Consider the following 22,422-nt stretch of genomic DNA (forward strand, 5'->3'; position numbering starts at 1 on the left):
TCCCGACGGAAATTCCAGAGGAATTCCCGACGGAAATTCCAGAGGAATTCCCGACGGAAATTCCAGAGGAATTCCCGACGGAAATTCCAGAGGAATTCCCGACGGAAATTCCAGAGGAATTCCCGACGGAAATTCCAGAGGAATTCCCGACGGAAATTCCAGAGGAATTCCCGACGGAAATTCCAGAGGAATTCCCGACGGAAATTCCAGAGGAATTCCCGACGGAAATTCCAGAGGAATTCCCGACGGAAATTCCAGAGGAATTCCCGACGGAAATTCCAGAGGAATTCCCGACGGAAATTCCAGAGGAATTCCCGAAGGAAATACCAGAGGAATTCCCGAAGGAAATTCCAGAGGAATTCCAGAGGAATTCCCGACGGAAATTCCAGAGGAATTCCAGAGGAATTCCCGACGGAAATTCCAGAGGAATTCCAGAGGAATTCCCGACGGAAATTCCAGAGGAATTCCCGACGGAAATTCCAGAGGAATTCCCGACGGAAATTCCAGAGGAATTTCCGACGGAAATTCCAGAGGAATTCCCGACGGAAATTCCAGAGGAATTCCCGACGGAAATTCCAGAGGAATTTCCGACGGAAATTCCAGAGGAATTTCCGACGGAAATTCCAGAGGAATTCCCGACGGAAATTCCAGAGGAATTCCCGACGGAAATTCCAGAGGAATTCCCGACGGAAATTCCAGAGGAATTCCCGACGGAAATTCCAGAGGAATTCCCGACGGAAATTCCAGAGGAATTCCAGAGGAATTCCCGACGGAAATTCCAGAGGAATTCCAGAGGAATTCCCGACGGAAATTCCAGAGGAATTCCAGAGGAATTCCCGACGGAAATTCCAGAGGAATTCCCGACGGAAATTCCAGAGGAATTCCCGACGGAAATTCCAGAGGAATTTCCGACGGAAATTCCAGAGGAATTCCCGACGGAAATTCCAGAGGAATTCCCGACGGAAATTCCAGAGGAATTCCCGACGGAAATTCCAGAGGAATTCCCGACGGAAATTCCAGAGGAATTCCAGAGGAATTCCCGACGGAAATTCCAGAGGAATTCCCGACGGAAATTCCAGAGGAATTCCCGACGGAAATTCCAGAGGAATTCCCGACGGAAATTCCAGAGGAATTCCCGACGGAAATTCCAGAGGAATTCCCGACGGAAATTCCAGAGGAATTCCCGACGGAAATTCCAGAGGAATTCCCGACGGAAATTCCAGAGGAATTCCCGACGGAAATTCCAGAGGAATTCCCGACGGAAATTCCAGAGGAATTCCCGAAGGAAATTCCAGAGGAATTCCCGAAGGAAATTCCAGAGGAATTCCCGAAGGAAATTCCAGAGGAATTCCCGAAGGAAATTCCAGAGGAATTCCCGAAGGAAATTCCAGAGGAATTCCCGAAGGAAATTCCAGAGGAATTCCCGAAGGAAATTCCAGAGGAATTCCCGAAGGAAATTCCAGAGGAATTCCCGAAGGAAATTCCAGAGGAATTCCCGAAGGAAATTCCAGAGGAATTCCCGAAGGAAATACCAGAGGAATTCCCGAAGGAAATTCCAGAGGAATTCCCGAAGGAAATACCAGAGGAATTCCCGAAGGAAATTCCAGAGGAATTCCCGAAGGAAATTCCAGAGGAATTCCCGAAGGAAATTCCAGAGGAATTCCCGAAGGAAATTCCAGAGGAATTCCCGAAGGAAATTCCAGAGGAATTCCCGAAGGAAATTCCAGGGGAATTCCCTTCGGGAATTCCAGAGAAATTCCTCTGGAATTTCCTTCGGGAATTCCTCTGGAATTTCCTTCGGAAATTCCTCTGGAATGTCCGTAGGGAATTCCTCTGGAATTTCCTTCGGGAATTCTTATAGAATTTCCTACAGGAATACCTCTGGAGTTTTCTTCGGCAATTTATCTGGATATTTCTTCGGGAATTCTTCTTGAATTTCCTCTTGAATTTCCTTCGGGAATTCCTCTGGAGTTTTCTTCGGGAATTCCTCTGAGGATTCCTTCATAAACTCATCAGGGAGTTTCTTCGGGAGTTCTCCTAGATTTTATTTTCTATTCTTTGAAAGTTCCTTCAGGAACTCTTCAGGATGTTCCTTCTTATATTTCACTGACAACCCCTTCAGGAATTGATCATGAAATTTCTTTAGGAATTCTTCAAGATTTCTCTGGAAGTTCCTTCAGGAATTTCACTGGAAGTCTCTTCAGGAATTGCTCTGGAAGTTCATCAGTAATTCTTGAAGGAACTTTCATAAGAATTACTTAAAGAACTTCCAGAGAAATTCCAGGAGCATCATCCACAGGAATTACTGAAGAGGCCTCCAGTGAAATTTTTAAAAGAAATTCCAGAGGATTTCGGGAACGAACCCCAGTGTAATTTCTGAAGGAACATCTAAAAGAATTCCTAAACGAACTTCAGGAATATGGCCAAGTGGTTTCACATAGAAAAGTTATACTTGTAATAGTCACCAACATGCTGGCGCTGAAAATTCTAGAAGTTTGTTAGATCGCATACTAGGGTTTGTTTCATGTAGGTGAGTGGCCACCTCCCTGAAGGCATGGCCCCTAGTCCAGAACATGGTCAAGTGGTTCCGAAAAGAAAAGTCATCCTTGTAACGATCACCAACGAGCTGGCACTGAAAATTCATGAAGTTTGGCTCAGGTCGGTTAGTAGCCTCAGGGGGCATGGCCTCTAGTCGGAAACATGGCCAAATGGTTCCACCAAAAAAGGTCAACTTTGTAATGGTCACCAATGAGCTGGTACTGAAAATTCATGAACTTTGATAGGTCGCATGCAAGGGTTTGTTTCATGTTGGTAAGTGGCCACTTCCCCGGGGGCGTGGTCTTCAGTCCGGAACATGGCCAAGTGATTCCACAAAGAAGGGTCATCTTTGTAATGATCACCAACGAGCTGGCACTGAAAATTCAAGAACTTTGATAGGTCGCACGTTAGGGTTTGGCTCAGGTCTGTAATTGGCCACTTCCCCGGGGGCGTGGCCATCAGTCCGGAACATGGCCAAGTGGTTCCACAAAGAAGGGTCATCCTTGTAATGGTCACCAAAGAGCTGGCACTGAAAATTCATGAAGTTTGATAGGTCGCACGTTAGGGTTCAGCCCAGATCGGTAATTGGCCACTTCCCTGGGGGCGTGGAATCTGTAACGTGTTCAGGTGGTTCCCAGAGAGTTCATGAATGCTTCCGGATATTGTCGAAACATTTTACCGAGTTTTTGCAGGATAAATAGCCTAGAAATAATGCGAAATCCATCAAGCTGATCACAAATTCTAGAGTTCTCTGATTCAAGATAATCTATTACCCCAACGGAATCCGGAATATCTCCGGAACCACTTGGTCAATCCAATCCATCCTTGGACCGTCAAAACTAGGGAAAAATCCCGATCCAACCGAGCCAAGAGAATTAAAAACGGTTTAGATATGACTAAGTTAGAGCAAAATGAAGGTAAAAATGATGTGTCAAAAAGTATGTTAGTACAGCAAAGGTTAATAACCTGCGGAACGGTTAACCAGAAAATAAGCTCATACCACATTAGAGACTACCGGTATGGTTGCACAACCAGCGTTTGGTGCTTCGCCAGAACTACGAAAGTAAATAAAATCAATGCAAGCGATAAAAATGTGTAAGAGATCAAAATCTTGACAAATTAAACCCACAGACAAAAAGACGTTACACTATATTCACTAACTATCGTTCTTTTTTCAAAGGTCAATAAAATGTAGCCTAAATGTGCAGAAAAACTTTTTTCACAAACTTTGTCGAAGACCGCAAAGTGGTCTGTGATTGTGTAAAAAGTCATGTCTTTGCTTGTTAGTATCGTCTTGATATTGAACAGTCTCCAGTGCTAGCGAAAGTGCTCAAGCAGTCAACTGAGAAGTCTGATATTATTCAGCTCTGCTTATGCTTTGAACATAACATCGGACTATGTGCCATCATAAGTTTTCAATTCTATGATGGCTTTGATAAAATGCTTGCTTTTCTTAAAAAATATCAGGATTCAGGAACACTTTGACTTACGTCGACGAAGATCGTGAGAACATATTCGACGAGAAAGGCACTATCACCACTAGGTGGATTAATTTGGGATTTTTTTAATCCGTTTCTAGTTCTAGCGATGGCTAATAACATAGGTATATACATGAGATGTATATGTAGAGAAGAGAATACAGAGAAAGTAGATAGAAAGATACAAAGTAGGAGGAAAAGGACGGGCCGGGGATTGAACCCAGGAACTTCTGCATACGCATCAGAAACGGTTGCCACTAGACCACCAAGCTTGTCTAGATGACGAATGAAAGCCTGAACAAATGACTAACTATGGTAATATCAACCTCATGTCGCTTTGAATACGTATCTATCCAGAGCGTTTGCGTTAATCCATGCGTGGGAAATTCGTTTGAAACCCTATCTTAGCATGCAGAAAGCTTTCCATCATAAGAGATTGCCATCATCGTCGCGTCTCCAAACAGATACTGACTCAACTCAATCGTCTGATTTGTCAGGCGGGAATCTCCCGTGAGTCTAATCGCTCTCTGTCCCCCGCCGGAATCAGGATACAATTTTAAGGTCGCTCCTAGCCCATCTACTTAATACGACGCCCTGTGCCCGAACCGAACCGGCCTATTGACGTCAATGAAATCTCCCTTCGCGCCCATCAGAACTCGTCTAATGATTCAGTAAATAAATACCTACTAGGAGAATACTATAAATAATTTATCGATCATTTGAAACAGGGAACGTTACGGACCGGAATCCAACACAAGCGGAGACGGCAACGGTACCCGTTTTTGATTTATCATCTTTCCTTCGTCGCATATGGGCCGAAACGTGCCAAACACGTTTCGTTCGCTATCTTTACAACGCCGCCATTGCCGCCACCCCGTTCTGAGAGCACCATACCAGCTCTCTAGCTCCAGTCCAACTCATCGCGGATAACCCCGCGTGTGCGACGGCTTTTCAGAACCGCCGTCGTTAACATCTCGATCTCGTTGCGGTTCGGGTTCATTCATTGCGGTCGTCAGTGTTTCTCAACCGTAGATATCTGGTCCTATTAACATTTCAAAAGTTTCGGGAATTGACGGTAGGTACTGAGGTTCAGTACCAACAACTGTCAGAAAAGTGCGGAAAAGGTAGGCATTCCATTTTCCCTGAACTATATAAGCAATTCCTCCAGAATTTTTTCAGTGATTCAATCATAGATTCCTCTAGATATTCCTCCAAGAGTTCATCTAGGGAGTCCACCAGACATATCTTCGGGGATTTATCCTGGGATATCTTAAGAGCTTCTTTCAGTGATTGTTCCAGTGCTGTCTTCGCGGTTTCCTCCGGGAATTTCTCCAGAGATCCTTTAACCCTCTAATGGATACCTGGGGTCCATTTGGACCCCAGGCAACTTTGGAGTAATGGCAAACAAGTTGGGTATAACATATTGACTTTACCTTCAAACAAGACCTAGTTTTATTATTTAATCAAAAATAAAGTTGATTTCATGGCATACTTTAATTTTTATTCCATGTCAAAGTTGAACCGGGCGATTTTGTATACCTGGGGTCCATTTGGACCCCAAATTGAATTCACTATAACTTTTGCTTCCGATGTTTTAGAATATTCCTGTCTTCGGCAAATTTGTTCGGTAAGTCATGCGCCATCTGGCGGTGAATTGGTTAATTCGAAATTTCCTCACTAGATGGCGCTATTTGGCATAAACAATTTAGTAATATAATGTCTTCAAACGAAATTATCGGAAGATCTAGAGCTTGTAGAAGCGTCACGTTTTCGGGAAAGTTGCTCAGTAAGTCGAGCGCTTACAGATAATGGACCGATTGATTCGAAATTCCACCACTAGGTGGTGCTAGTGAGCATGTAAATTTCGTATCTCATATATCACAGGATCCTTATCACTTAGAAAGATGACGCCTTCGAGAAAGTTGTTGTGTTTGTCAATTACTTACATATAATAAGCCGTTTGATTTGAACCTCCACACATAGGTGGCGCTAGTGAGCATGCAAATTTTACATCTCATATATCTCAAGATCCTAATCACATAGAAAGATGGTGTGTTCGGTAAAGTTGTTTCATAGGTCAAGAACTTACAGATGATACAAAATTTGATTCGGAAATCCACACATAGGTGGCGCCACTGAGTATGTAAATTTTATACTTCAAATATCCCAGGGTCCGAATTACTCTCTTACCGTTTCTACTATCTTTATGGCTAGTTTCCACCTGGTAAGTACTGTGTAAAAAGATAGGACAAGTAATGGTCACGTAAAACTTTTGCAATCAAAATTACTTAAGCGTTTGCAGTTGATAAGTAATTTGCAGCCAGAAAGATTTGCCAACAGATGGCAGTGTCATGCGATGCTGTCAGTCATGTTGTTAATTTTCCGTACGGAATAATATGTCGATGTATTATTCCGTGAGTAAAAGTGACTTTCTCTTTCTTTTTTGTTTCATCTTTCGCACCGCAGACATCAGTGTGCATTAAGCTGTTAGTACACAGAGGCCTTAGGCCTGTAGTACACAGGGTCAAATATTTGACAAGGAAAGAACTCAAGAAACAACATTAGTTTCAAGCGGAAAACGTAATGGGGCCGGCAACGGTATGCGGAAGCACTGCGGTATGGACCAATCCGCAAGTATGGCGCTGCGGTAAAACACAATGACCGCGGATTTCTTGCGGTTAATTTCAAAACAACTTCAGTTTGGTGAATATGTTTGTTTCCTGGAAGAAAAGAATTGTGTGAGAATCTGAGTTCACGGGAATTCATCCAGAAGTTCTCTTTCAGTTCTTCCTCCAGAAGATTATCAGGGATTCCTCCGGAGTTTCTCGGTCATTCCCAAGGGAGTTCCCCGTAAATTCCTCCAAGAGTTCCCCGGGAATTCCTCAAGGAGTGTTCCGGAAACTCCTCCAGGGATTCCCCAGGAAATCATCCAGAAATTATTAGGTTTTTCCAGGAAATCCCCGATAAAACTTCCGAGAGTTCCCTAAGATTGCCTCCAGAAGTTTTCGTTAATTCCTTCAGGTGTTTGTCGGGAGAATATTCAGGAGTTCCCCGTGAATTCTTGTAGGAGATTCCATCAGAAATTCTTCCGGAGATTCCTTCAGAAATTCTTCCGGAGATTCCTCCAGAAATTCCTCTGGAGATTCCTCCAGGAATTCTTCCGGAGATTCCTCTAGGAATTCCTCCGGAGATTCCTCTAGGAATTCCATCTGAGATGTTTCCAATCATTCCTCTGGAGATTCCTCCGGAAACTTCTTCGCAAATTCTTCCGGAGATTCTCTCAAAGATTCCTGCAGTAATTTCTTCGGAGATTCCTCCTGAGATTCCTCAAGGAATTTCTCCGGGGATACTTCCAGAAATATCTCCGGAGATTTCTCCAGAAATTTCTCCACAGGTTCCTGCAGGTTCCAGGAATTGATCCGGAGATTCCTTCAGGAATGCCTCCGGAGATTCCTACAGGAATTCCCTCAAAGATTGCTGCAGTAATTTCTTTGGTGATACCTTCAAGAATTCCTTCGTAGATTTCTTCAGGAATTCTCCCGGAAATTCTTCCGAGGAATCCTCGGGGGAATTCGTGGAAGAATCCTCGGAGAAACTCCTGGAGGAATCCTCGGAGGAATTCCTGGAGGAATCTCCGGAGGAATTCTGGGAGGAATTTCTGGAGTAATCTCCGAAGAAACCTCCGGAGGAATTCTTGGAAGAATCTCCGGAGCAATTTCTGGAGGAATCTCCGGAAGGTTTTCCCCGAGGAATTTCCGAAATAATACTGCAGAAATCTCCGGAGGAATCTTTGGAGAAATTATTAGAGAAATCTCAGGAGGAATTCTTGAATGGATACCTGATCTCCCTGATGCCACTCCTGGTGTAATCTTAAAAGAAAATCCTGGAGAAATACCAGAAGAAACTATAAGAGGAACCCAACAGTTTACTCCTAGAGGAGATCTAGAAGGAGCTTCTGGAAGAATCCCGGAAGAAGTTGCTGCTGGAAGGATTGCCCAGATAGTAATACAATTAAAAGTTCCCCCAGAATCCCAGCGCAATGTTTCTCATCAGTATTTTCCTTGGAAAGCTTCACAACTCCGTTGGAATCTCACTATCTGGATTTTCCCCAGAAGCCCATCCAAAAGTTTTATATTGAATCAGTTTTCAAACACGCGCGCGAAAAAGTACATTTCAATTTCAATAACATTTCCAAGAACATTTCCTGACGAAACGAACGAAATTTCTATGAGTCCAAATCGTAAACAACCTGGTGCCCTTTTCTTCACATCCTTCTTACAGCATCGTTTCGTTAAAATGCTGTCAGTTAAACAAATGTCAAAATTACTTACGGAAAAAGGTGATATTTTACTTGAGCGCTCTACTTGGCAACAGGAAACTTAGCTTTAGCAAAGATGTTTGGTAAGTCAAGAATTTACAGATAATGGACCGTTTGATTCGAACCTCTGTCATTAGATGACGCTAGTGAGCATACAAGGACTCAGATTATTTAGTAAAATTGAAGATTCTGCAAATAAGTTGCAAGAACTTATAAATGATGAGTCATTTTACTCTGAATTTCGCTCATAGGTGGCGTCAGTTAGCATGTAATTTGTATCTCATATAGCACAAGAGCCTGCAAGTCATAATCCCAGTGCACAATGTCTGCGCGCACTCAGAAAAAAAAACACCACTCAGTGCACAGGCAGAGTGTTCACAGGGGGCTGTTCAAATATTTCGATGAGCCAAACGCATACCAGTGGATCCCAAAAAAAGCTAAGAGACATCACATCTTGTGATATCAGAGACAAACAGACACAACAATAACACAATTTCTCAACCATATATCTCAGGGTTTTAATTACTTGGAGTGTTGGTGTGCTCGGCAATACTGTTAGCTGGTCGAGGACTAACAGTTGATGGGCCGTTTGATTCGAAATTTCACTAATAGGTGGCGCTAAAGAGCCTATAAAGAGCCGCTGGTTACTTAGAAAGATGGTTTCCACGGCAAAACTGTTTGGTAAGTTAAGAGCTTACAGTTTGATGATGCAAAATTTCATCTCTAGGCGGTGCTAATTACAAATTTAGTTACAAATAGGTTGCAAATGATTAAAATTTCTAAAAATGTATTCAACAAGCTGTAACTTTTTCCTCTTCAGACAAATTTGAGTCAAGTCAAATGGTAAACAAAGACCAATTTATTAGTCATACATTTTCAAAATTTCATTAAATTTGGTTTACTTACCCCTAAGATATAGTAGTTTATTGGACTGCAGTGAAATTAGAAGAATTTTACTAGAAACACTTCAACTTCAAGTAGAGTTAACCAATCCAGCCAAAATTTGTACCAATTATAGCTAACTAGTTGGGGATCTTGCAGTCAAAATTTGGTGCATTTAATAAGAAGTTATGGCTTGTTTAAAATTTTCTGGCTAATAATTAAAATTTCTATGTTTTTGTAAATTTGCTACTAGCGCCACCTAATGACAGAAACTCGAACCAAATAATAATTCACCTTGATCTTCTTAACAGCTTTGCCGAAGATACCATATTTCTAAATAATCAGGATCCTGAGATTTGTAAAATTTAAAATTTGTTTTCACTCTAGCCACGCCTAGTGGTAGAATTTCCAATCCACTACGATTTCCAGTGCTACTCTCTCTCTTGCTCAAACAGTATGCCACACCATCGAGTATGTTTAACGATGCTATCCGCACGGCCACAAGTTTGTCATGTAAGTAGAACAAACATATATCCACATATAAATTGTACTCATTGTCACTATGTTGTACAGCGTGAGCCACGACGCAAAAAAGTAGCTTGTTCAACAAAATGGGTAAACCTGAAAGTTATGACAATGAATCCTGAGATAAATGAGATGTTTAATTTGCATGCTCGGTACCGCCATCTACATGTGGAGTTCCGAATTATACGGTCGATTAACTGTAAGTCGTTGATCTACCCAACAACATTGTTTCTTTGAGCTCAGAATCCTGAAATATATGACATATACAATTTGCATGCTGACCAATGCCATCTACGTATGGCGAATTTACAAATTTAACGGCCAATGCACTAAGGGCCAGAATCGCAATCTAGCGGAACTAAATTAATTACTCCAAAACGAAGCATTTCTGATACATGGTGTCTTCGGCAAAGTTGTTTGACATCAGCAGGGGCATCTATTGCTTAGAACGTAATAGTTCGCAACTCGTCCACATAGGTGGCGCCACCATCTAACTTCTTTGTTTTACGTCCTAGAGACTTGGTTCCTTCGGCAAAGTTGTTTATTTTGGAAAAATAAACAACTCTTTCTCAGACGTCAAAATTCCACAGCCTACTGTTTTCGAGTTATTTAAAAAATATAAACCAATCAATGAAAAAAATAGGTTTTTAAGCTTATTTTGACATTTTTACTTGAAACCTTGTGAGTTTAATTTTTTTCCTAATGCATGTGTGTCAAACCAAACACATTGTATGGGAATATGTTGAATATTATCATTAAAAACTCAAAATAAAAATACAAATTTAAAAAAATAGTGTAAATTTCAAGCCTTAATATCTCACAAAGCGCAAAAAATCGCAACTTCAAATTTTCAGCAAATACGAAGCAATACTAGGTGACCATACTGCCAAAAATTTGGAGAGGTATTTTTTGGTGTTTTTGAGATAATAGCTTTTTAGTAACAGTATTAATATAAGTAGTGCCAGCATGTAACTTTTTACTGCTACACATTAGAGAGTTCATGTCTTCAAAAAAGTTGTTCATTTTGACTAAATAAACAACTCTTTCTTAGACGTCAAAATTCCACGGCCTACTGTTTTCGAAATATTGTATATAACCTAAATTGTATTGATAAAAACTTATATTAAAACACATTTTGATGCAATACTATGAACTTTTTTTATTGTTTTTACTTTTACGATACATAGTAGGTCAAGCAAATGTCAGTTAACTATTTCAGCATAGGTCAAGATATCTTTTAATTTTTGGCATGTCTTTTTCAAAATGTTTAAAGTTTAACCAATTTTGTCAACCTTTTTAAATTTTAGAGCGCGAAATATCTTGTCAAAAGCTCGTGGATCTGTTCCTGGATGGAAAGGACGTTGGTCGAAGATTGTGAAACTGTAGCTCCACGAAACTGACATGTTCATGACCTACTATGTATCGTAAAAGTAAAAACAATAAAAATAGTTCATACTATGGCATCAAAATGTGTTTAATTGTCATTTTTTCTCAATATAATCTAATTTATATGCAATAATTCGAAAACAGTAGGCCATGGAATTTTGACGTCTAGGAAAGAGTTGTTTATTTAGTCAAAATGAACAACTTTTTCGAAGACATGAACTCTCTAATGTGTAACAGTAAAAAGTTACATGCTGATACTACTTATATTTATACTGTTACTAAAAAGCTATTATCTCAAAAACACCAAAAAATACCTCTCCAATCTTTTACAGTATGTTCACCTAGTATTGCTTCGTATTTGCTGAAAATTTGAAGTTGCGATTTTTTGCGCTTTGTGAGATATTGAGGCTTGAAATTCACACTATTTTTACGAATTTGTATTTTTATTCTGAGTTTTTAATGATAATATTCAACATATTCCCATACAATGTGTTTGGTTTGACACACATGCATTAGGAAAAAAATTAAACTCACGTGGGTTCTAGTAAAAATGTCAAAATAAGCTTAAAAACTGTTTTTTCATTGATTGGTTTTTATTTTTTAAATAACTCGAAAACAGTAGGCTGTGGAATTTTGACGTCTAAGAAAGAGTTGTTTATTTTGCCAAAATAAACAACTTTGCTGAAGACGCCAAGTCTCTAGGACGTAAAACAAAGAAGTTAGATGGTGGCGCCACCTATGCGGACGAGTTGCGAACTATTACGTTCTAAGTAATAGATGCCCCTGCTGACGGAAAAAAACTTTGTCGAAGACACCATGTGTCGGAAATGCTTCGTTTTGGAGTAATTAATTTAGTTCCGCTAGATTGTGATTCTGGCCCTTAGTGCAATGGTCAGTAAGTACTTGGTCTAGGCAACAACTTTTCCGAAGACTCCATCTTTCTAAGTGATCAGAATCCCGCCATATATATGAGATATATGAAATATGCGTGCTCAGTAACGCCACCTTTACGTGGAGTTCCAAATCAAACGCTGCATCACCTGTAAGTCCTTGACGTACCCAACAACTATGCCGGAGATATCATCTTTCTAGGTGCTCAAGATCCTGAGATATAAAATATAAAATTTGCACGATTAGTTGCGCCATCTATGTGTGAAATTTTCAAACAAACGGTCCGTCATTAGTAAACACTTGACCCTATAAACTACTTTGCCAAAGACACCAAATTTCTATGTGGTCAGGATCTTGATATAAATGTGATCATATACTTAATACTTACATGCTCACTAGCGCCACCTAAGTGTGAAGTTCAGAATCAAACGGACCAGCATCTGTCAGTCCTTGAGCAACTCAACAACTTTGCCGAAGATACCATCATTCTAGGCGATCAGAATCCTGAGATATATTAGTATAAAATTTGCACGCTCAGTAGCGCCATCTATGTGTGAAATTTTCAAACAAACGGTCCACCATGAGTAAACAATGTAACTAATAAACAAATGTGCTGAAGACACCAAAATTCTATGTGGTAGGATCTTGATATATATGTGCTCAAATACTGAATACTTACATGCTCACTAGCGCCACCTATATATATGAAATTCCGAATTAAACGGTCCAGCATCTGTAAGTCCTTGGCCAACCCAACAACTTTACTGAAGATACCGGTATTCTAATAAATCAGGATCATGCGATCCAGAAGAACGAATTTGGGGTCCAAATGGACCCCAGGTTTTCGAAATGAACCATATTTTAAGGTTTCCTGTAGAGGGTTAAGGTACTTTTTCAGGGATTTCTCCATATATTCCTTCCAGAATTCCACTTGAGATTGCTCCAATAATTCCGTTTGGAATTATTCGAAGTATTTCTGCAGGATTGTCTTTCAGAAATTCATTCAGAAAATTATACTAGAGATTATTCAAAATTTAATCCAGGAATTGCTTCGAAATTTCGTTCAAAAATTCCTTTAAGAGTCCATCCAATTATTCCTTCAATACTTTTTCATCTAGGGATTCAAACTAGGAATTCTACCTCTCCTGAGATTCCCTAAGGATTGCTTCCGACATTCCTCCAAGATTTCATCCAGCGATTCGCCCGGGAATTCTTCCTGTGATTCTTTCAAGAACAACTTCCGGGATTGTTTTAAAATACTTCCAGGAACTCTTCTTGGGATTCCTTCTGTAATTCCTCCTGGAATGCTTTCAGAAACTCCTCCAAGAGTTAACCCAAGACTTCCTCCAGGAACTGTTTAGAGATTCCCTTAGGAATTCCTCTTGTGATTGATTCCGAGATTCCTCCCGGAATCTCTTCCAGAACTTCTGCAGCAATTCCACCAAGAGTTCCTATAATACGTATTCTTTCAAGGATTCCTGCAGGATTTCCTCAAGAATTTCAAGCGATTTCTTCAGTACAAACACCTGGAATTACCTCAGAAATTGATCCTTGGAGTTCTTCAGGAATTTGTCCTGGGATTCCTCCAGAAATTTCCCAAGGAAATCCTCCAAAATTTCTTTCATGAATTGTTCCTGGATTCCTCTGAGAATTCCTGCAGGGATTCGTCCATAAATTCCTGTAGAGATTCCCCTAGGAATTCCTCCAGAGATTCATCCGGGAATTCCTCTGGAGATTTCTCAAGGAATTCCCCTAGAGATTCCACCAGGAATTCTTACAGGCATATCTCCGGCAAATTCTCCCGGGGTTCCTCGAGGCATTCCTTCAGGAACTCCTCTAGGGAAACCTCTAGGAATTGCTTTTGGAATTCCTCCATGAATTCTTTTAGGAGAGGTATTCCTTCTGGAGTTCCTCCAAGGATTTTTATAGAAATTACTCTAGAGACTTCCAGGTTTTCATTCACTGCTTCCTCCAGGAATACCTTTAAGAATTCCTCCAGGAATTTCCCCAGGAATTGATCCAGGGATTCCTTCAGAATTTACTGCGGCAATTTCTCCATGAAATCCTTCAGGAATTCCTTCAGAAATTCTCCCAAGAACTCCTCTCGGAATGTGGAATTATTATTGCTCCAGGTATTCCTCCAGGATCTCAGCCAGGCCTTTTCCAGAGATTCAACCAAGAATACCTTCAGGAATTCTTCCAGAAATTGATCCAGGAATTCCTTTGGAAATTGATCCAGGAATTCCTTTGGATTTTTTCAAGAATCCCTTTACGAATTTTTCAAGAGATTCATGCGAGAATTCTTCCAGGGGTTCCTACAGGAATTTATCCAGGAACTTCTCCTCCAGGGATTCCTGCAGAGATTCATATAGGAATCATTTCACGGATTCTTCCAGAAATTCCACTAGGAATTCTTCCAGGAATTTACCAGGAATTCCTTCGAGGATTCCTCTAAAGATACTTCCCGAGATTCCTCCAGGAATACCTCCGATGATTCCTCAGGGAACTCCTTTAGGAATTTGTCCAGAAATTTCTCCAGGACTTCCTCTCGAGATTACTCCAGGATTTTTTCCAGGTATAGTTCCACGGAATTACCCCAAGAATTCCTCATGGGATTCCGCCAGGAATTCTTCTAAGAATTCCTCCAGAAATTTCTCTAAGGATTCCTTCAGGAATTTCTCAAGTGGTTTCTTCAGAAATTACTCCAGGGATTCCTCCAGGTACTGCTGTAGGATTTCCGCCAGGAATTTCTTCCAGAGACTTATCTGGGGTCTCCAGTTTGCCTAGTGGTTAAGGCTATGGATCGCCAATCCGGAGACGGCGGGTTCGATTCCCGTTCCGGTCGGGAAAATTTTCTCGACTCCCTGGGCATAGTGTATCATTGTACTTGCCTCACAATATACAAATTCATGCAATGGCTGGCAAAGAAAGCCTTTCAATTAATAACTGTGGAAGTGCTCAAAGAACACTAAGTTGAAGCGAGACAGGCCAAGTCCCAGTGGGGAAGAAGACTTATCTAGAAATTTATCTAGGGCAGTGATCCTCAGGCCTATTTTTTCAACAGCTATTATCACAACATTTATATTTATTTGCCAAACATTCTAGCAGTTATTCTTCATTACTCCGGGAGTAGACCATCTTCCAGAAGAAACATTACAGAGAATTCTACCAAAACATAGAGATCCAGACATCACATGCGGTCCGCGGGCCGCACTTTGGTCACCACGGATCTAGAGATTGCTCCGGGAATTCTTCCAGAGGTCCCTCCTAGAAATCCTCTGGAGATTCCACCAAAAACTTCTCCAGGGATGCCTCCAGGAAATCCTCCAATTAATCCTTCAGAAATCCAAGAATTACTCTAGAGATTCCTCCAGGAATTCCTCCAGGGAATCTTCTAGAAATGGCTTCAGCGATTTCTCCAGGAATTCCTCCCGGCCGGGATTCCTCTAGCGATTCCTTCAGAAATTTCTCCAGGGATTTCTCCCATAACTGCTCTAATGATTCCTGCAGGAATTTATCCAGAGATTCCTCCAGGTATACTTTCTGAAATCCCTCCTGAGATTCCTACAAGGATTTCTCAAGGAATTCCTGCAGAAACTTCTCTAGAGATACCTCAAGCAATTCTTCCAGATTCCACCAGAGATTCCTCCAGGAATTCTTCCAAGAATTCTTTCAGGGATTCTTCCAGAAATTTGTCCAGTGATTCTTCCTGAAAGTTCTTCGGTGATTCTTCGAGAAAATCATCCGGATTTTTTCCAGGGATTTCTCTAAGGATTCCTCCAAGCATTCCACATGAAATCTATGCAGGGATTCCTACAGGAATTCCTCTGGAGATTTCTCAAGAAATTTCTAGAAAATCCTCCAGGAATTCTTACAGGCATGTCTCCAGGGGTTCTTTCAGGAATTTCTCTAGGGAATCCTCTAGGGATTGCTCTAGGAATTCCTCCATGAATTCTTTTAGGAAAACCATTCTGGATTTCCTCCAAGGATTTCTATAGGGATTCATCCAGGCATTCTTCCAGGATTTAATTCACTCATCACTCCAGGAAAACCTTAAAGAATTGCACCAGGAATTCCTCCCGGAGTTTGTCTAGGAATTATTCAAGGTATTTCTCCAGCCAATCCTCCAGGATTTGTTACGGGTATAAATTTTTGTTACAATTATAAGACAGAATAATTGTTAAATGTGTTATAAATTTTATATTCGTACGTTCTTTGTGTTATATGTTATATTTTAACTTGTAAATATTCCTCGAGTTTTAATACACATTTATAGGGTTCTGACAGAATAGAGGTACATGAAATGCAATCCAATATTGATTGCCAACTTTCAGGCCATTTCTGGCAGCGGTCAAGTACTAGAGATGTAAACCTTTCCCTGCCACGGACTTCAAGTTGTTGATCTCAAGTATCGAACCCCGATTAGGATTAGTTTTCCTAGACAAAACCAAGCGTTGAACACAGCAACAAATGCTGTGAACTAAAAGGCAGGATGCCAACTAAAATACAATTCCAGGATGACTGATGGACCCAAACCAATAAATGAAACCTCGTCATCCTGTGATCGGAAGGAGTTATCCATCTGGATAACAGGGCACATTTATGTTACGTGTTGTGCTGCTTCAATTTGTGATGTTCCTAATTTGTGCATTTGTAAGGTTCTATGTGTTCGTGATGTGTTAATCCTTTGTAATAATATATTTTCTTTTATTTTTGTAACAGACTCCATCGAGGCATTTCTCTAAGAACCCCTCCAGGAATTCCACCAAGAATACCTCCAGGCATTCCTTCAGGAATTCTCCTAGGGAATCCTCTAGGGATTGCTCCTGGAATTGCTCCAGGTATTCTTTTAGGAATACCTCCAGGCATTCCTCCTGGAGTTCCTCCAGAGATTCATCCAGGCTTTTCTCCAGGATTTCATTCAAGGACTCCTTCAGAAATACCTTCAAGAATTCAACCAGGAATTACCCCTGGAATTTCTCCCGGAATTTATCCAGGCATTCCTCCAGGATTTCATCCAGGCATTTTGCCAGGGACTCATCCAGGAATTCCACCAATACTACCTTCACGAATTACCCGAATTTCTTCAGGAATTCCTCCAGAAATTGAAACAGGAATTCCTTCAGAAGCTCCTATAGCAACTCCCCCAGGAATTTCTAAAAGCAGTCCTCCAGGGATTCCTGAATAAATTCGTTTAGGAATTTCTTCAGGATTTTTTACAGGGATTCCTCCGGGAATTCTACCAGGGTTTCCCCCAGGAATTCATCCAGGAATTTCAGGAAATTCCTCCTGAGATTCCGCCAGGAATTTGTCCAGAAGCTCCGCCAGGCATTTCTCCTGAGGTTCCTCCAGAAATTGCTTAAGAGATTCCTCAAGTAATTCCTCCAGGAATTTCTCAAGAGGGTCCTCCAGAAATTGCTTAAGAGATTCCTCAAGTAATTCCTCCAGGAATTTCTCAAGAGGGTCCTTCAGAAGTTTCTCCAGGATTTCCTTCCAGAATTCGTCTATGGAGTCCTCCAAGAATTCATCCAGGGATTCCTTCAGGATTTTGTCTAGGGTTTGCTCCAGGAATTCTTCCAGGAATTTCTCTTGGAATTCTCCAGGGATTCCTCCTGGGATTTTTTTCAGGAATTCAGAATTCATCTAGGGAGTGTTCCGGGAATTCTTCCAGAGGTCCCTCCCAGGAATCCTCTAGAGATTCCACCAGGAATTTCTCCAGGGATGTCTCCAGGAAATCCAAGGAATAATTCTTGAAAAATTCCTCCAGGGATTCCTCAAAGAGCTCCTCCAGGAATTTCTTCGGGGATTCCGCCAGGGAGTTCTTCTGGGGTTCCATCAAGAATTTGTCCAGAAGTTCCTCCAGGATTTCCTCAGGGATTCCTCTGGGAATTACTTCAGGGATTTCTACATTAACTCGTCCATGGATTCCTCCAAAAATATGTCTAGGAATTCTTGCCGAGTTTTCTCACGTTCAAATTTTTTTTTTCAGACATTGCTCCAGGGATTTCTCCAAAGATTCCTCCAGGAATTCAACCAGGGATTCCTCCAGGTATACTTTCTTAAATTCCTCCAGGGATTCTTACTGGGTTTACTCCAGACATAACTGCAGAAATTCTACTAGGGATTTCTCGAGAAATTCCCTCAGGTATTGCTGCAGAATATGCATGAATACAAAGTTTCCTATCAAATTTATTTTACCATAGGCGTTTCCTGTAAGAATCCTGGCCCCCAGGCCCCCCTCTAGCTACGCCAATGAATGTCTAAGAATCAGAACTAAATTATTTCACAATGAGTTATTGAACAACATTGTAACATAATATGATACAATTGAGTTATAATATTTTTAAGCACCAATGATGTTAAACATGATTATATCACAATGAGTTATACATATCAAGGTTTGTTATAATTATGTTATATTATAGTAAGAATCTTCTAGTCGGGTTGTGCATAGAATATCTTTGTGCCTGCCATGAGAGTCCAGCACCTTGTCGAAGTCCCCTTGTGGGACCCTTAGGCAGTTTCTTACACCGTTCATAGTCGCTTTGGTGAATCTAATGAGCTTACCGGAGAAGCCGTTTCCGTCCAGGATTTCCCCAAGCTCTCTGCGGTCGATAGTCCAGGATCTCGTCATCGATTACGATGAGGAACGGTAGCGGTGATTGTATACATCCTTGCCTCACTCCAGCAACGACCCGGATATGGGATCGGACAAGACACACCGTTGCGCAGTACTACTCTGCACGAAAATGCCCTGTACTGTGCTTCAATGAGGCCGATGATTTGCGCCTGAGGGCTTCCCACACGTTTTCGTGATTGAGAGACGGTCGAAAGCTTTTCCGTAATCGATGAACACCAGGCAGAGAGACTCTTGGAATTCATGACAATATGGTCCACACAGGATCGTCCGGCACGGAATCCTGCTTGCTGCCGTCGGAGAGTTGCGTCAATCTTCTCCTGTATCCGGTTAAGGATCACTTTGCAATGGACTTTGAGAGCGATACACAGCAACATGATGCCCCGCCAATTATCGGATACAGTCAGGTCACCCTTTTTGGGTACCTTTACTAAAGACGCCTTGCATGCAGTCGACCGGAAATGTCGCGGTTTCCCATATGTTGCAGAACAATTGATGCAGTAGTTAGTTGTGCGGATACTACGGGGTCAGCTTTGAGCATCTCAGCTGATATGCGATCGACCCCTGGGGCCCTGTTCGATTTCATGCTACGGATGGCTGTTTCTATCTCCTGCACTGATGGAGCTTCGGTGTTGACACGGGTAATGCGTCGAACCCTTGGCGGATCATGCTGAGGTGTTGATGGAGTGACCAACACTTGAAAAAGGTGTCCAAAGTGCTCGAACCAGCGTTGCAACTGATCAGCCGGGTCGGTCAATAACTGTCTTTCACGGGCATCGTAGCATTCATCTTAGTCCCACTAAGGTGACGTGAAACATCGTAGAGGAGACGGATGTCGCCGGTGTTAGTGGCTTTTGTCCCGTCTATATGAGCGTTTCACTTCCTTCTCGAGAGCCGAATAGCGCTGACGGGCTACGGCTTTGGCTCCTCGTGTTTTCGCTAGCTCTATCGCGGCTTTGGTGTTTTCTTGGATAGCTGCCACATTAACGCCAATATTCTGCAGTTCATTCAAAGTTCTCACGTTACAAGATCCGACTTTACAATCGTTGTCCTTGATTCGTTGCCGGGTCTGTTGCCGTTGAAACAATCCGTTTGCTATACTTTTGCTTCTCTTGGTGTTTGAAGGTTTTCAGCAGGCTACCTTACCGGGACCGCGCTGCCTACATCGCACTGAAGAGGCTGCCTCCTTAGGTATAGCTGACGCGATACAGCATTTCATACACTGCCGCTGGATGCCAGCACAGACGCTGTTTGAGCCGCACCTCCTTGGTGAACAGACGCTTGGGACGTACCTCCTCAATCTAGCTGAAGTCAGAAGGACAACAGTGCCCAGGCTGCACTACCAGCTAAGCACACCACTCTTAGCTGGTGGTCTTTGGCATCGCTTGATCCGTGGAAGCATGAGGTAGGCAAGGCACTTGTAAGGACGGTGTCCGGCCATTTGGCCGAACGCCGTTTGGCCGAATGCCGTTTGGCCGAATGCCATCTGGCCGAATGGCCGTTTGGCCGAATTATGTTCAAAAGAATTCAGAGGAAGTTTCTGACATTCCAACTACCATAATGATCATCAGAAATATTTCCTTCTTTTAATCATAGGCTATTCTTTCTAGTTTTGGTATTCAGGGATGAATTGGCGTTGAACCTATCAATATTTTATCAAAGATTTTTCCTTCTTGGAATCATAGGCTGTTCTTTCGAGTTATACTTATGCGAGGAATAGTGACATGGTCACTTAAGTTCATCATTTATTTTCGGCCAAACGGCATTCGGCCAAATGACCCTTTCGGCCAAATGGCGTTCGGCCAAACGGCATTCGGCCAAATGGCGTTCGGCCAAATGACCCGGAACCTGTAAGGACCAGAGCTATGTTGGACGCTCTCCTTTTATCGACTCACCGTTTTGCAGCCCACCATGGGTACTCATTTAAAACAACAAAAAAAAACAAAAATAAGACACAAAACAAACAGCGCTTCAATCCTTTCTTTTGTAGGATGAAAATTGGCGCCCTATGCTTAATAAGGGAACCGATGCCCTATCTGTTGACATCCTATGCCAGATAAGGTACACCGGGGTAAGTTGAAACAGCTAGTTAACTTGATATTATCTAATCATGATGAACAATTTGAATGTCATAACATATAGATTTTGAATCAAACGATCTTTTGGTGAAGCGGAATTTTTCAAATATTGTTGTAATCATGTTCAAAACTTCGCGTTTCATCTTGCCCCACCTGTTTCAACTTGCCCCGGTGTACCTTACGTATTTCTATCTCAAGGTTTGTTTCTTCTTGTGCCGTTTATTTCGACGGATTTATTATTTATTGAAATTCTTAGGTTAGATTCTGAATCAGAGGATCAAAATTTATTGAGTATAACTATTGGTTATGATGAGCAGATGAAAATTTCAAAATTATCAAGACAAGATTTTGTTTTGTATGAAAATATGAAATTTTGTGAAAAAACCCTGTTTTTCTCAAAAGAAATACGTGTTACAGAAATTCTCAGGTCAGATTCCGAGTCAGTATATGAAAATCTAATAAATATTTATATTCCTTAAGATGAGCAGATAAAAAAAAATAAAATTATAAAGACAATAGTTCATTGAAAATAGAAAATATAAAATTTTGTGAAAAACCGTATTTTCTCAAAAATTTTACGTGTTACTGAAATTCTTAGGTCAGATTAAGAATCAGTGAATCAAAATCTATTGAATATAAATATTAGTTATAATGAGCAGATGAAAAATTTAAAATTAAAATACCAATATTTTATTTTCTATGATATATTTAGTTTTGTGAATAAAATCCTATTTTTCTCAAAAACTGTACGTGTTACAGGAATTCTGAAGTCAGATTCGAAATCAGCGGGCCAAATTCCATTAGAAATGGAACGAATGGTCAAAGTGCGTGAAAAAAAGCTTCAATTTTGTCGACTAGTGTAACACGTAAAATTTTGAGAAAATAAGGATTTATTCACCATGTTTCATATTTTCATGGGAAATAAAATATTGTCTTTATAATTATATTTTATTTCATCTGCTGATCATAATCAATTTTTACTTTCAATAGATTTTGATCAACTGATTCAGAATCTGAACAAAGAATTTCAGTGACTGGTGAAATTTTTGAGAAAATAGGGTTTTATTCACAAAATTTCATATTTTCATAGAAAATAAGCTATTGTCATTACAATTTTTTTGTCTGCCAATCATAACCAATATTTATATTCAATTGATTTTGATCCACTGATACAAAATCTAATCGGAGAATTTCAGTAACACGTAACTTTTTTGAGAAAAATGTTTTTTTTTACAGAATTTCATATTTTAATAGAAAATAAACTATTGTCTTTATTATTTTAAATTTTTCATCTGCTGTTCTTAATCGATATTTATATTTATTAGATTTTTATATACTGATTCGGAATTCGACCTAAGAATTTCTGTAACACCTTAAGTTTTTGAGAAAAATAGGGCTTTATTAAAAAAAAACATAATTTTGAATTTGTCATCTGCTCATCCTAACCAATCATTATATTCAATAGATTTTGATTCACTGATTCAGAATCTGACCTAAGAAGTAACACGTAATTTTTTTGAGAAAATAGGGTTTTATGTATCATATTTCATATTTTCATAGAAAATATAATATGTATTGTCTTTATAATTTTATTTTATTTTATCTGCTGATCATAACCAATATTTATTTTCAATAGATTTTGTTCCACTGATTCAGAATCTGAACAAAGAATTTCAGTAACACGTGATT

At 40.6% G+C, this 22,422-nt stretch overlaps 1 protein-coding gene and 1 long non-coding RNA gene across 11 annotated transcripts in view; both read left to right on the forward strand.

The window, feature by feature from the left end:
- LOC109412265 (nuclear factor of activated T-cells 5) overlaps positions 1 to 22,422 on the forward strand; it is a 379,626-nt gene that overhangs the window by 116,846 nt on the left and 240,358 nt on the right. The window lies entirely within an intron of this gene.
- LOC134284831 (uncharacterized) lies at positions 1,778 to 20,776 on the forward strand. Its single transcript, XR_009995959.1, has 2 exons — positions 1,778 to 17,360; positions 17,421 to 20,776. It is a non-coding gene; the product is annotated as an uncharacterized LOC134284831 (long non-coding RNA).

This window comes from Aedes albopictus, chromosome 1 (assembly GCF_035046485.1).
Source record: "Aedes albopictus strain Foshan chromosome 1, AalbF5, whole genome shotgun sequence".
Taxonomy (NCBI): Eukaryota; Metazoa; Arthropoda; class Insecta; order Diptera; family Culicidae; genus Aedes; species Aedes albopictus.